The following is a 13,950-nucleotide window of genomic DNA, read 5'->3' on the forward strand; positions in this document are numbered from 1 at the left end:
CAACGAACATTACTTACAAGAAGTTGAGGGAGGACAAATGGGGCAGGATATTGTACAGGTGGTTTTTGGAAGCTTGGGTCTGCTTTCTGGCAGGGTAGTATCTAGCAGCTTCTTGGGAACTGAATTAGGTTTCCCCTCCTGAGAGTGGGTGTCTGCAGGTTTTGCCACAGTAGGGCAGATTTCAGGTTAAGATCTTGGGAGTCTACTACACTTCCAGCTCAGGGGCTACTACTGGGTGCCCTATAATAATTTTGTGAATAAGATTTGCCTTTTTTTTTTTTTTTTTTTTTTTGGAGACAGAATCTGGCTTCATCGTCCAGCCTGGGGTACAGTCTTGAGATCTCAGCTCACTGAAACCTCTGCCTCCTGGTTCAAGAAATTCTCATGCCTCAGCCTCCAGAGTAGCTGAGATTACAGGTGTGTGTCACCATGCCTGGCATACTTTTTTCTATTTTGAGTAGAGACAGGCGTCTCACTATGTTGCCCAGACTGGTCTCAAGCTCCTGGCCTCCAGTGATCAATCCGCTTCGACCTCCCAAAATGCAGGGATTACAGACATGAGCTACTGCACCCAGCCATTGTGACTAAATTTTAACCTAAGAATTCTGTAACAGAGATCTCATTGTCTGCACCAAAATTTAATTTCAATGTAATCAAGAGAAACTCATTGAGTGACCCAGCCACGGGGAGAGTGCCTAAGGAGAAATGATGATGAAATGGAATGTGGTGTCCTGGATATGACCCTGGAGCAGGAAAGGATATTAGGAACAATCCCAAGAAATCTGAATGAAGTAGAGGCTTAGGTGAATAAAAGCATCTCAATATTTGTTCATTAATTTTAACAAATGCACTGTACTAATGTAAGATGTTAATAATAGGGGAAGCTGGGTACGGGTACATGGGAACTCTTCATACTATCTCTGCAATTTCTCTGTCTCTCTCTGTCTCTCTGTCTCTCTCTCTGTCTCTCTCTCTGTCTCTCTCTCTCTCTCTGTGTGTGTGTAGACAAGCAAGAATGTACTGATACTCCCAGCAATAATGATTTGGTGCCTACCAAGTGTCACATACCATGTAAAAGTGATCTACACGTATCTTCATTTATTCCTAACACTAGTACTATGAGCTGGCAACAATCTGCATTTTACAGATAAAGAAACTGAAGAACAGAGATGCTAGATACCTTGCTCATAGTCATATGGCAAGGTTAATGGCAGATAAAGGGCTCAAATTCAGGTTGACAGGACAGCTCAGCAATATTGCCTCAAAAATCTCAAACTGTGACCATAAAACAGTTCAAAACAAGCTTCATGTGGGCAATGAAAATAAGGCACTCTTTCCAATCTGCTCCACTTTAAAAAGAAAAGAGTTTAAAAGCAAAGCACAGGACAGGCACGGTGGTTCATGCCTGTAATCCCAGCACTTTGGGAGGCCAAGGCAGTCAGATCACAAGGTCAAGAGATTGAGACCATCCTGGCCAATATGGTGAAACCCTGTCTCTACTAAAAATAGTTTTTAAAAAAATTAGCTGGGAATGGTGGTGTGTGCCTGTAATCCCAACTACTCAGGAGGTTGAGGCAGGAGAATCTCTTGAACCCAGGAGGTGGAGGTTGCAGTGACCCAAGATCACGCCAGTGCACTCCAGCCTGGCAACAGAGTGAGACTCTGTCTCAAAAAAACAAACAAACAAAAACCACAGCACACCCAAAACACAACACTCAATGTTGGAGCAGATGTCCATAAGTCCACCAATATTACCATACATTCTGTGCAATCAAGAAATTTATTTGGATGGGGGTGGGGTGGGCTCCCATATGTAATTCCAGCAATTTGGGAAGCGAATGCCAGTGGATTACCTGAGGTCAGGAGTCTGAGACCAGCCTGGTCATCATGGCAAAACCCCATTTCTATCAAAAATACAAACTCAGCCTGGCGTGGTGGCACACTCCTGTAATCCCAGCTACTTGAGAGGCTGATCTAGAGAATTGCTTGGACCTGGGAGGGGGAGGTTGAAGTAACCTGAGATTTTGCCACTGCACTCCAGCCTGGGAGACACAGTGAGACTCCCTCTCAAAAAGAAAAAATAAAAATAAAAATAAAGGAGGTGGGCCAGGTGCGGTGACTCGCACCTGTAATCTCAGTACTTTGGGAGGCCTAAGTGGGTGGATCACCTGAGGTCAGGAGTTCGAGCCCAGCCTAGACAACATGAAGAAACCTAGTTTCTAGTAAAAATACAAATATTTACATATATATATATTGTTCAACACCCGCCTATGAGTGAGAACATGCAGTGTTTGATCTTCTGCTCTTCTGTCAGTTTCCTGAGAATGATGGTTTCCAGGTTCATCCATGTCTCTACAAAGGACCCAAACCCATCGTTTTTGATGGCTGCATAATATTCCATGGTGTATATGTGCCACATTTTCCCTATCCAGTCTATCGTTGATGGGCATTTGGGTTGGTTCCACGTCTTTGCTATTGTAAACAGTGCTGCAATGAACATTCGTGTGCACGTGTCCTTATAGTAGAAAGATTTGTAATCCTTTGGATATATACCCAGTAATGAGATTGCTGGGTCAAATGGAATTTCTATTTCTAGGTCCTTGAGGAATCGCCACAATGTCTTCCACAATGGTTGAACTAATTTACACTCCCACCAACAGTGCAAAAGTGTTCCTATTTCTCCACATCCTCTCCAGCATCTGTTGTCTCCAGATTTTTTAATGATCGCCATTCTAACTGGCGTGAGATGGTATCTCAACGTTGTTTTGATTTGCATTTCTCTGATGACCAGTGATGATGAGCATTTTTTCATATGTTTGTTGGCCTCATGTATGTCTTCTCTTGTAAAGTGTCTGTTCATATCCTTTGCCCACTTTTGAATGGGCTTGTTAGTTTTTTTTCTTGTAAATCTGTTTTAGTTCTTTGTAAATTCTGGATATCAGCCCTTTGTCAGATGGGTAAACTGCAAAAATTTTTCCCATTCTGTTGGTTGCCGATTCACTCTAATGACTGTTTCTTTTGCCGTGCAGAAGCTCTAGAGTTTGATTAGGTCCCATTTGTCTATTTTGGCTTTTGTTGTCAATGCTTTTGGTGTTTTGGTCATGAAGTCCTTGCCTACACCTATGTCCTGAAAGGTTTTGCCTAGATTTTCTTCTAGGGTTTTTATGGTGTTAGGTCTTATGTTTAAGTCTTTAATCCATCTGGAGTTAATTTTAGTGTAAAGTGTCAGGAAGGGGCCCAGTTTCTGCTTTCTGCACATGGCTAGCCAGCTTTCCCAACACCATTTATTGAACAGGGAATCCTTTCCCCATTGCTTGTTTTTGTCTGGTTTGTCAAAGATCAGATGGTTGTAGATATGTTGTGTTGCCTCAAGTAGGCTTCATCCCGGGGATGCAAGTCTGGTTCAACATACACAAGTCTATAAACGTAATTCACCACATAAACAGAACCAAAGACAAAAACCACATGATTATCTCAATTGATGCAGACAAGGCTTTTGACAAAATTCAACAGCCCTTTATGCTAAAAACCCTCAATAAACTAGGTATTGATGGAACGTATCTCAAAATATTAGAAGATATTTATGACAAACCAACAGCCAATATCATACTGAATAGGCAAAAACTGGAACATTCCCCTTGAAATGTGGCACCAAACAAGGATGTCCTCTCTCACCACTGCTATTCAATATAGTATTAGAAGTTTTGGCTTTTGCTGTCAATGCTTGTGGTGTAGATATGTTGCGTTGCCTACGAGACCTCTGTTCTGTTCCATTGTTCTATATCTCTGTTTTGGTCCCAGTACCATGCTGTTTTGATTACTGTAGCCTTGTAGTATAGTTTGAAGTCTGGTAGTGTGATGCCCCCCGCTTTGTTCTTTTTGCTTAGAATTGACTTGGCTATGCGGGCTCTCTTTTCGTTCCCTATGAAGTTTAATGTGATTTTTTCCAGTTCTGTGAAGGTCATTTGTAGCTTGATGGGGATAGCATTGAATCTGTAAATTACTTTGGGCAGTATGGCCATTTTCACGATATTGATTCTTCCTAACCATGAACATGGAATGTTTCTCCATCTGTTTGTGTCCTCTCTTATTTCGTTGAGCAGTGGCTTGTAGTTCTCCTTGAAGAGGTCCTTTACATTCCTTGTTAGTTGTATTCCTAGGTATTTTATTCTCTTTGTGGCAATTGTGAATGGAAGTTCACAGATGGCACTATGACCTCATCTGTGGCTCTGAAAAGGAAGATTTGGAAGGAGTTCATCACAACTAATGTTTAACAAGCCCCTACCATTTGCCAAATCACTCACCCCTGGCAACAACCTAAGGAGCAGGGGATTCTTATTATATCTTTTATAGAGAAGGACACAAAGACATAAAGACATGAATTATCTTGCCCACATCACTCAGCTAATAAGTGGTGGAGGCCGAATAGGACCTAACAGTGTGGCTGCGGAGCCCACATGCATTGATTGAACACGTGTGTATTGAGCACCTGCCATGTCCAAGGCCTTGTGTGATTAAATACAGGTATGATTAATAATATAACAATGACAAATCACTGACACTTTGTAGACATAAGATTTTCCCTTTTGTAGGTTTCAGGCACAGAATTATGTATCCAGTAATAGTGAAATTGATCCCACTAGTTATGACAGAAATTATGATACATTTAAATGAGTTGGGTGTTTTAGAATCCTTGACAGAAACTGAATAAGGAATGAAATTGTTTCCATTTCACACAAAAGGAAACTGAGGTGAAGAGGGGTAAATTAATTTTGTATGGCATGAAATAGAAATTCAAAGTATAGGAATTTGAGCTTGCTTCTGACCTTTTCTGAGGCCCCCATGCTCTTGACCACTATAGACTCAAGCATCACCTTGTTTTTCCACTCATTCGATAAACTTTTTTAAACATTTAATTATTTAGTAGATTGGCATTCATCATGAGCTTCTGTTCCTATTCTGCAGGTGGTGAAGCCCTCTATTGTCCTGAGCCCACAGGTCCCGTCCCATGACCAGGGCCAGCTCACCAAGGAGCTGCAGTAGCACTTAAAGTCAGTGCCATCCCCCATGTGAGTACCGGAGGAAGGTGAGTGAGTGCAGACAGACGGGGCCTGGTGCCCTTGAACAGTTCCTGGGTCTCTGCTGCCCCATGTCTCAAAGGGGGCCATGCTGGGGGAAGCATAGGTAGTCACAGTACTGGCTTTTTCCTCCTTTTTCCTTTCATGCAAGTGGCTTAGGGATGGGGTAGAGTACTTGACTTATCTGGATAAAAACCACTATCTTGGTCAGAAACTCAAAAAGAATAATTGCTGGCAAGTTAACCTAAAGAAAAACAACCAGACAAGTGCCCAGAGGTACTTCAAAAGGCAGTTTATTATCCTGCAAAATTTAGGCAGGAGTTGTGGCTTATGCCTGTATCCCAGCATTTTGGGAGGCTGAGTCAAGTGGATCACCTGAGGTCAGGAGTTCAAGACCAGCCTGACCAACATGGAGAAACCTCGTTTCTACTAAAAACACAAAATTAGCTGGGCAAGGTGGCACATGGCTGTAGTCTCAGCTACTTGGGAGGCTGAGGCAGGAGAATCGCTTAGACCTGGGAGTCAGAGTTTGAAGTGAGCCGAGATAGCACCACAGTACTCCAGTCTGGGTGACAGAGGGAGTTAAAAAAAGAAAAAACTATTTTGCAAAATTTGAAACAGAAATCAAAATCAGCAGCTTCTAAACTATTTTAACATGATTCATAATTAGAAATACATTTTATATATATAGTTCTATATTTTTGAATAAAATAATAAAATCACATTTATTTTACAACATGTAATACTTTTTTTATTCTCCATTTGTTTTGAATGCTCTGTGCAATCTACAAAAAGTCCAATCGTAATAAATTATTCATTAAATTAAACATTATCATGTCATTTAAAATGATTTCATAAATGATAATTTGTTTTTGAGATTATATGTGTGTGTATATATATATGTACATGATCTTGACTCACTGCAGCCCCCACCTCCCAGATTCAAGCATTTCTTTTGCCTCAGCCTCCCAAGTAGCTGGGACTACAGGTGCATGCCACCATGCTTGGCTAATTTTTGTATTTTTAGTAGAGACAAGGGTTTTACCATATTGGCCAAGCTGGTCTCAAACTCCTGATTTTGTGATCCACCAGCCTTGGCCACCTGAAGTTCTGGGAGTACAGGCATGAGCCATTGTGAAGGGCCTGAGATAAAAAATTTTTAGCAATATACTATTAAGAGAAAAACACTGGATATGAAAGAATATTCATAGTTTTATCCTATCTGTTTAAATAAAGATTGAAATAATACATATAAAGTTTACTTTTTTTGGTAATACTTTGCTGTACTGTCTGAATATTGACAATCAATATGCATTATGAAGTTCCATGGCTAATATAAAGTACTCACTGTGTGTGCCAGGCCCTGGGCTCAATGCTCTACATGCATTTTTATTTCATTTCATTCCCTCCACAACCTGAAGTAGTATAACCAACCCATTTTACAGAGTTGAAACTGAGGTTCAAAGGCTGGAAGTTAAATGCCTGAGGTTGCAGTTAATAAGAGGCAGAGCTCCTGGCACTGAAACTTACATGTGCCTTAAAACCAGTTTATGTTCTGATGATAGGCTACTGTGCTTCACAGAGCATGGAATTGATGGTGCATGGCTGCCGGGATGGACCAGGTATTATTGTAGGTAATAAACAGCTCCAAAAAATGGAAATTTACAACACTTAAGGCTCTTTGTCTGCTCATACTGCATGTCCTCCATGGCACTCCTGGGACCTGTGCTCCACATCCGCTCACCTGCCACCAAAATAAAGGAGCAGCCTCTATATGGGACCTATCAGCAGCCCTGAGAATTGAGGGAAAGGGTGGCCAGCCTCAATGGCTTCCAAATCTTTTGCCATGAGGTGACACAATTCACTTCCACTCACATCTCCTGAGTCAAAGCAAATCCCATAACTACCTCCACCTTCAAGGGGCCCAGAAGAGAACTACTTGGTGGACTCCATTAAGGCCACCATACGGTATCAGCCTGGGTGGGAGGCTGTGGAGGGGCAGAGGAGGAGAGTGGGGAATTGATGGGAAATGACAGCAGGACAGAGTCACCTCAGCTTTGCTTTATCCTCAACCAGGTAGAGTTTGTCCCAGAGCTGCACAAAAACAGCAGCAGCATGAGCAAACAGGGTAAACTTCAGAAAAAGCAGTTTGTTCAGATGTGATCAGTAGTGAGCTCAGAATCAGCTGAGTGACGTTAAGTTAGTAAATCTCTGACTGCCTCAGTTACCTTGTATGATAGTGGTGAAAATGGGAGCATTGAGAGAGTTGATTTGGAAGGATATCAGGAGTGTGAACATTCAACATTTTAGTTCCTTTAAGTTAAATCCAGGCACTATCTTTCCTGCAAGTCTCCTGTTTCTTTCAGATTGCACAGGTGAGAGTGCTCAGATTAGGGCTGGAGGTCATAAATATTGGCTCCCACACCAACAATTCCCCTGTGTCATGCATACATTCTGCGCACTTTCCTGTGCTAAACACTGTCCCAAAACATCGTGGGCCTGATTCTTCCTCCTTGTTTCAGTGGCCCTGGGTGACTCAAGTGCCCATTCAATGACCAGGACTCAGAGGTCTTAGAGCGATGCTCTGTGAGGCCCCAGGTGCCAGCTGCTGCCCTGTCAAAGTGGGAGGCAAGAGACAGGGCATCATCTGTGGGGGTGGTGGTCAGCCAGGTTTGGTGACTCTACTTGGTGGACAGATGATTCTACGCCTGCCACCTCCAATGGATCCACTGCCTATGTGGCTGTTTGTCCTTCTGATGCTCCAATGGCTGCCCAAGCATCCCAGCCTAGGCCCAGTGCCATTGAAGACCAACCTGGACGCTGGGGACCCAGGAGTCCTACAGGAGTCACTCAGCTGTCCCCAGGACTCCCCAGACCCTCATTCTTATCAAGGACCTAGTAGCCCTACCCCCTGGCCCTCTGTCATCAGCCATAAATGATGACTTGCTGCTGTTATCATCACTGCCTTTAGTGGCCAAGGACCTTCCAAGGTGCCAGCTCTGGAAGGAAAGATGTCCTTGGGAGGTGATGACACTCGGGACACAGGTGCTCAACAGGTTGCTTCCTCCTATCCTCACAGTCCTTTACACAGCCATTGACACTTCCATTGTGTGGAAGGAAAGCAGCCCAGGGTTCCACAGCTGGTCTCAAATCTAAGGTGCCTGGCTCTGCCTCCATGAGGGACCTGTCTGCAAGGGAGGTCAACCCTGGCTTTGGGGAGCCTTTCCTGAGCTGCATGAATCACCTTCCCTGTTTGAAGCCCCAAATTCTGCTCACATCTCCTTCCTTGCCCTGTCTCTGCTTGGGCTATAATCAAAGTGACCCCAGCAACCCTTCATAGACATCATGGTACTCTCTGCCATTCACTTTTGGGCTAATCTGACTTAAACACTCACTTACTTGGTCTCTCCTTTTACAACCATGACAACCCAAATCTGGGGCTCTTTATGCAGGTGACAGCATACAAATAGAATTGAATGCCACAGTTGTGTTATCCATGTTTCATTTTTGTTTTCCTTGTGTCTCAGGGTTGTTTTTCTATTTATGGTAAAGGCATTGGCTTTCCATTTGTAGCATGAATAGAATATTTGCAGCTTACAATAACTTTGTCATAGTAAATTGTAAGATTTCAAGCAGTGGTTTTCAGCTGCGAGAGGCCCGAGTACATATGAGCACTCTGTGTGATTAGGCAGAAGCAGGCCTTTGGGAAGTTTAGCTGAGGATGGGTACAGGAAAGATAATGGACAGTGGGGGTCTGACCTGGTCACCAGACCCCTGGGTCCTGCTCACCAGCTTGGCACTCCCTAGCCATCACTCATGATGCTGCCAAACCCTCTGGGTATTGTGGCCAAATCCCCCAGGAGAGAGGCTGATGAACTTTGTCTCTTGAAATGCACAGATTCCTTGGACATCCCTGGGAGCTCAACTATGAGAGTCAACTTGGTTTTCTCCCTCTCATTAGGGTTCAGAATTAAAAGTCCACCTTCACAGGGAGTAAGATAATATGTGAGTAAGATAGTAAGTGACAACATCATCCTGTTTCAGATGTTAACATATCTAGGTGTGTTAGGGGTGATTTGAGACCACACAACTTTGTGCCACACAGTGGAATTCCCGGGCCAGAGAGAGGCATTTGATTGCCATGTTATGATCTTGTCACTGAGTGTAAAAGCAGTCTTGTTTCACTTTGGATTCTTTCTTCTGTTGATATCTTACAAGGGCACTTTGAATTTCCAAGTATATAATAATTTTTGGTTAGCTTCTAGCTAACCATCATTGACTTCTAGCACAATTCTGTGATCAGAAACCTGCTGTGTGATTGGATTTGTCTGAAATATATTGAGATTTGCTTGATGAACAAAATAAGTCAGATTAATTTTTGTAAATGTACCATGCATGCTTAAAACCAGTGTAGCTCCAACATTTGGTCCTGAGATACAGCATGGTGGATGGATGGCTGCATGGATGTGATGGAGATGGTTTGCTATTGGGACTTTCCACATACTTCTGATGCTTTGTTGCTTAGAATACAAATGGCTAACAGTGGGCTGTAGAGCTCCCACTCTGCTTGTGTGTGAGGTTCTTCCTGCCATCCTGCCATCATTTGTTTCTTATGCTTTGCAGCCAAGACTGACCATGAGAAACCCTGGGAGCTCAGGAAGGAAGGAGCTGCCCAGAAGCAGGGACATGGAGCTGATGGGAAAGACCAGAAATCAAGTCTGTGAAGGTTCCAGAGAGCCTTGGGAGGCATATGTGGGGCTGAGATGGGGTAGGGGCACTGGAGGACGTGGGTGCTCCATGGAATGTCCACTGTGAGGCACCACTTTCCGGGGCTGGGGATTGGCGGAGAGGGAGTATAAAGCCCCAGGGTTGCTTAGGCAGTGCCCAGACAGGAGAAGGTGTGGTGGAAACCAGAGCCCTGGTCTCAATCTAATTGCTCCTGAGCCTCCCACTTTCTTGCCCCATGTGTCCTCTGGCTTCCCTGATAGGCTTTCTTCCTGACTTGTAGCTGAACCTCCCACTTGCCCTTGAAGGCTTAGTTTGAACTGGATCCTTTCCCAGACCCCTCCTCCAGGAGCCCAACATCCCCCTCCCCAACTCAGATCCCACCCCACTCCCATCCCCTTCCCTCCTCAGCCCTAAGCTACCACCACCTCTATCTTGGCCACCTCAGGGCGCCCTGAGAGCACCAGGACATGTGGGTGCCATGGCTGCTTTTTTGGCTCCTCCTGGGGTTTTCCAGCCATCAATCCACCCATATGAGTAGACACTGGACCCAGGGGGTGTCTTTTTTGATATTGGGCTGTGTCATGTGGCAAATTACACAGTGCAGGCCTGTAATTTCAGTGCTTTGGGGGGTTAAGGTGGGCAAATCACCTGAGTCCAGGAGTTTAAGTCTAGCCTGAACATCAGAGAGAAACCCCATCTCTACAAAAGATTCCAAAAAATATTAGTTGGATGCCTACTGCACTCATCTCAAACAGAATAAACCAAAACAAAGTGAAATGTCATTTGAGTTTTGTGTCATCTGGCTTGATGACTTTTTAGGAACTTCAGAGTCATCCGTGTCTTCTGCTCTTGGAGGCTGCCTCAACAGAGTCTGTCCAGTCAGCGTGATGGGAGCTGAGAAGCCCACCAGATGGAGAGGAAAGGGCGGCACCTGCTGGGAGGTTTGCAATATGGGTGTCACTAGGAGTGACATGACCAGGAAGTTAATGAGGACAATATTGTCCTTTGTTTTCTAAAATGTGTATGGTGCAGATCACTGATTGACCCAAAGGAGAAAGGGTCTTAAAGTCCCTATGTTATCCAAATATAAAGAAATGACAGGCCAGGTGTGGTGGCTCACACCTGTAATTCGGAGACTGAGGCCGGGGGATCAGTTGAGGTCAGGAGTTCCAGACCAGCCTGACCAACATGGTGAAACCCTGTCTCTACTAAAAATACACAAAATAGCCAGGCATGGTGGCAGGCGCCTGTAATACCAGCTACTCAGGAGGCTGAGACAAGAGAATGGCTTGAACCCAGGTGGCGGAGGTTGCAGTGAGCCAAGATTGCACCACTGCAGTCTAGCCTGGGCAACTGAGCAGGACACTCAAAAAAAAAAAAAAAAAAAAAAGAATTTTTTGTGATTTTTTTTTTTTTTTTTGAGACAGCCTCCCTCTTGTCTCCCAGGCTGAAGGCAATGGCAGGATCTAGGCTCACTGCAACCTCTGCTTCCCTTGTTCAAGTGATTCTTCTGCCTCAGACTCCTGATTAGCTGAGATTCCAGGTGCCTGCCATCACACCTGACTAATTTTTGCATTTTTGGTAGAGATGAGGTTTCACCATGTTGGCCAGGCTGGTCTGGAACTCCTGACCTCAGGTGATCCACTGGCCTCAGCCTCCCAAAGTGCTGGGATTACAGGCATGAGCCACCACACCTGGCCTTTTTGTGATTTTTAGATCATCAGCTATTGTTAGTGTTAATGTATTTTACGTGTGGCCTAAGATAAGTTTCCTTCTTTTTTTTATTTTATTTTTTTCTTTTTTTAAAGATGGGGTTTCACCATGATGGCCAGGCTGGTCTTGAACTCCTGACCTCAGGTGATCCACTGGCCTCAGCCTCCCAAAGTGCTAGGATTACAGGCGTGAGCCACTGCGCCCAGCAAGTTTCCTTCTTTTAATATTGCCGAGGGAAGCCAAAAAAGTGGATATGCCTGCATTACATTAAAGAAAAAAAAAAAAAAAGACACTCTACATTTGGAATGCCTAAAAACACTACCAGCCATGCAAAAAACATGAGACTGGTAACTTCCAATCTTTTTTGAAGCAGTGGAATACCCTGGTGATATCTGAGGAGTGTGGTTACCTCTTGGAGGAGGTCGACAGTTTCTAAAGATTATCATTTTTTACTGAAATATTGTAAATGTCACTGACCTTTTCATTATTTCAACTATTAGTATTCCAGGCCATCAGTTTTCCATCTGATTATTTGTATCCTGGGCATGACTTTCTCAGCATTCTGTGGATGCTTATCACTATTGTGTTTCTGGGAGTTTCTACAGTTGGCCTTTTCCTCCAAAAAATTAGCTTGTGTGAGAGTATACTAACTTCCTGTAGAGGTATACTTGTAATCACACATAAGAAGAAATTATTTAAAACAATTCATGGTTCTGGACTTTATTATGAATATGGGGTTTTACCAAAACATCAGGGAAATGATTTATTAGCATAAGAATTATAAAAATATCTGCCATTTTCATTATGAAAATTAAATAGGTTGGTGTTTGTTTAACAGACTGTCAACAGAGCTTTGGGTCAAAAATAAGTTTGTTTGTTTTTAACCTTCTTGCTCTTTATCAGAAATGGAGTATGAAGTTTTGGCACTTAAGTGGAAAATTCTATCTAAACTTTCCGCTTTCTAATTCTATTGCATGACTGGAAGGAAAGCATTCACTTTCCTCTCTAAAGGTTGACTGCAGAAATGAACCAACAACAGATGGCTTAACAGGAGAAGAAAAACATAGAACAGGCATAAACATGGGAGCCAGCTGAAAAACCAGACTGCAAGAAGGGTCAGATGGTTGGTACTTAAAAAGTGCTGTCTTCAGGAGAGAGGGAGATAGATGGAGATGGAGGCAATGTAGAGGGAGAGTAAGTGATTTTTAGGGGAAATTAAAGAGCCCAGGGAACAGTCCTTTTGTTTCCCATTTGTCAGTGCAAATACTTAATACAAATCTTTCTCCCATGGACCCTATAGACTTGAAAACTGTGGCTATAGATTGGAGACAATTCCGATATTCCAGGGATCCCTGACCAGAATAATAACCTCTCGGAAAATTGCACAGATTCAACAAAAACAAATAGTAATTAAGGTGTTCCTTAATGGCTAGTGAATAATAATATTAACTAAAACAAAAACAAGTATTATTTTTAAACCCATTGCCCCCCACCAAATATTTAAATCATGAAGTCTAAACTGACAGAACTGCAAATTAATACAGTCCTTTGGGAGGGAAATCTGGTGAATCATATTAGAAACCAATCCTGTTATTTGTTGCTTTTTATAAAAAAATGACAAAAAAAAATCACAAAATGCTGTTTCATAAATCACAGTATATTCTTAAAATAAATGGTATGTAAACACTTTAAAAATGAGATGCTTGTGTGAGAACTAGCTTTGAAGGAGACACAAGGTATTTACAAATTATTCTATTGAATGATAGCTAGTATTTGTGGAACACCTATGTACTAGGGCTGTGCTGACTGATTGGACACCTGCTATTTAATTTTATAATAACCTTACAAGGGAGGTGACATACTAACCTCATTTAACAAATAAAATGAAAGCAAAGGCTTAGGTTTATTATCTAGTATCACTGAAGGAGGACATAGCAGAATCATGATTTAAAACCATGAAACCTTGATTTCAGAACCTATGCTTCCACTCACTATGCCAGCGTGTCATAAAGTATACATACATTTGAATAAATCATTATTTAATGTGCATCAATGTTGTGTATTTCTTAATATACAGCAATATACATAAAACATCAATGTTATGTATTTATGTAATATACATCAATGTATGAGTTCACAGCTCTTATCACTAAGGATTTTTGGATTTCTTCAGTAAATTTTAAGAAAACTTATGAATTAACAGTACAGATGATATAAATATATGGCAAAAGCAACAAGGAGGCATGTCAATGACTGACAGTTTGGAGAACAAAACTCTCACTTTCTCAAAAGGCACATTCTTCTTTATATGCTGCAATATTGTATGAAATTTTCACAACAATTACGTATTACCTCAAAGAGGTTTTTTTAAAAAATGCCCCCCCAAAACATTTTTCAAATAAAACAAGAGTAAATGCACTATCTTAATGCA

The sequence above is a fragment of the Sapajus apella genome, unplaced genomic scaffold (assembly GCF_009761245.1).
Source record: "Sapajus apella isolate SASKATOON/1434 unplaced genomic scaffold, GSC_monkey_1.0 scaffold37, whole genome shotgun sequence".
Classification (NCBI taxonomy): domain Eukaryota; kingdom Metazoa; phylum Chordata; class Mammalia; order Primates; family Cebidae; genus Sapajus; species Sapajus apella.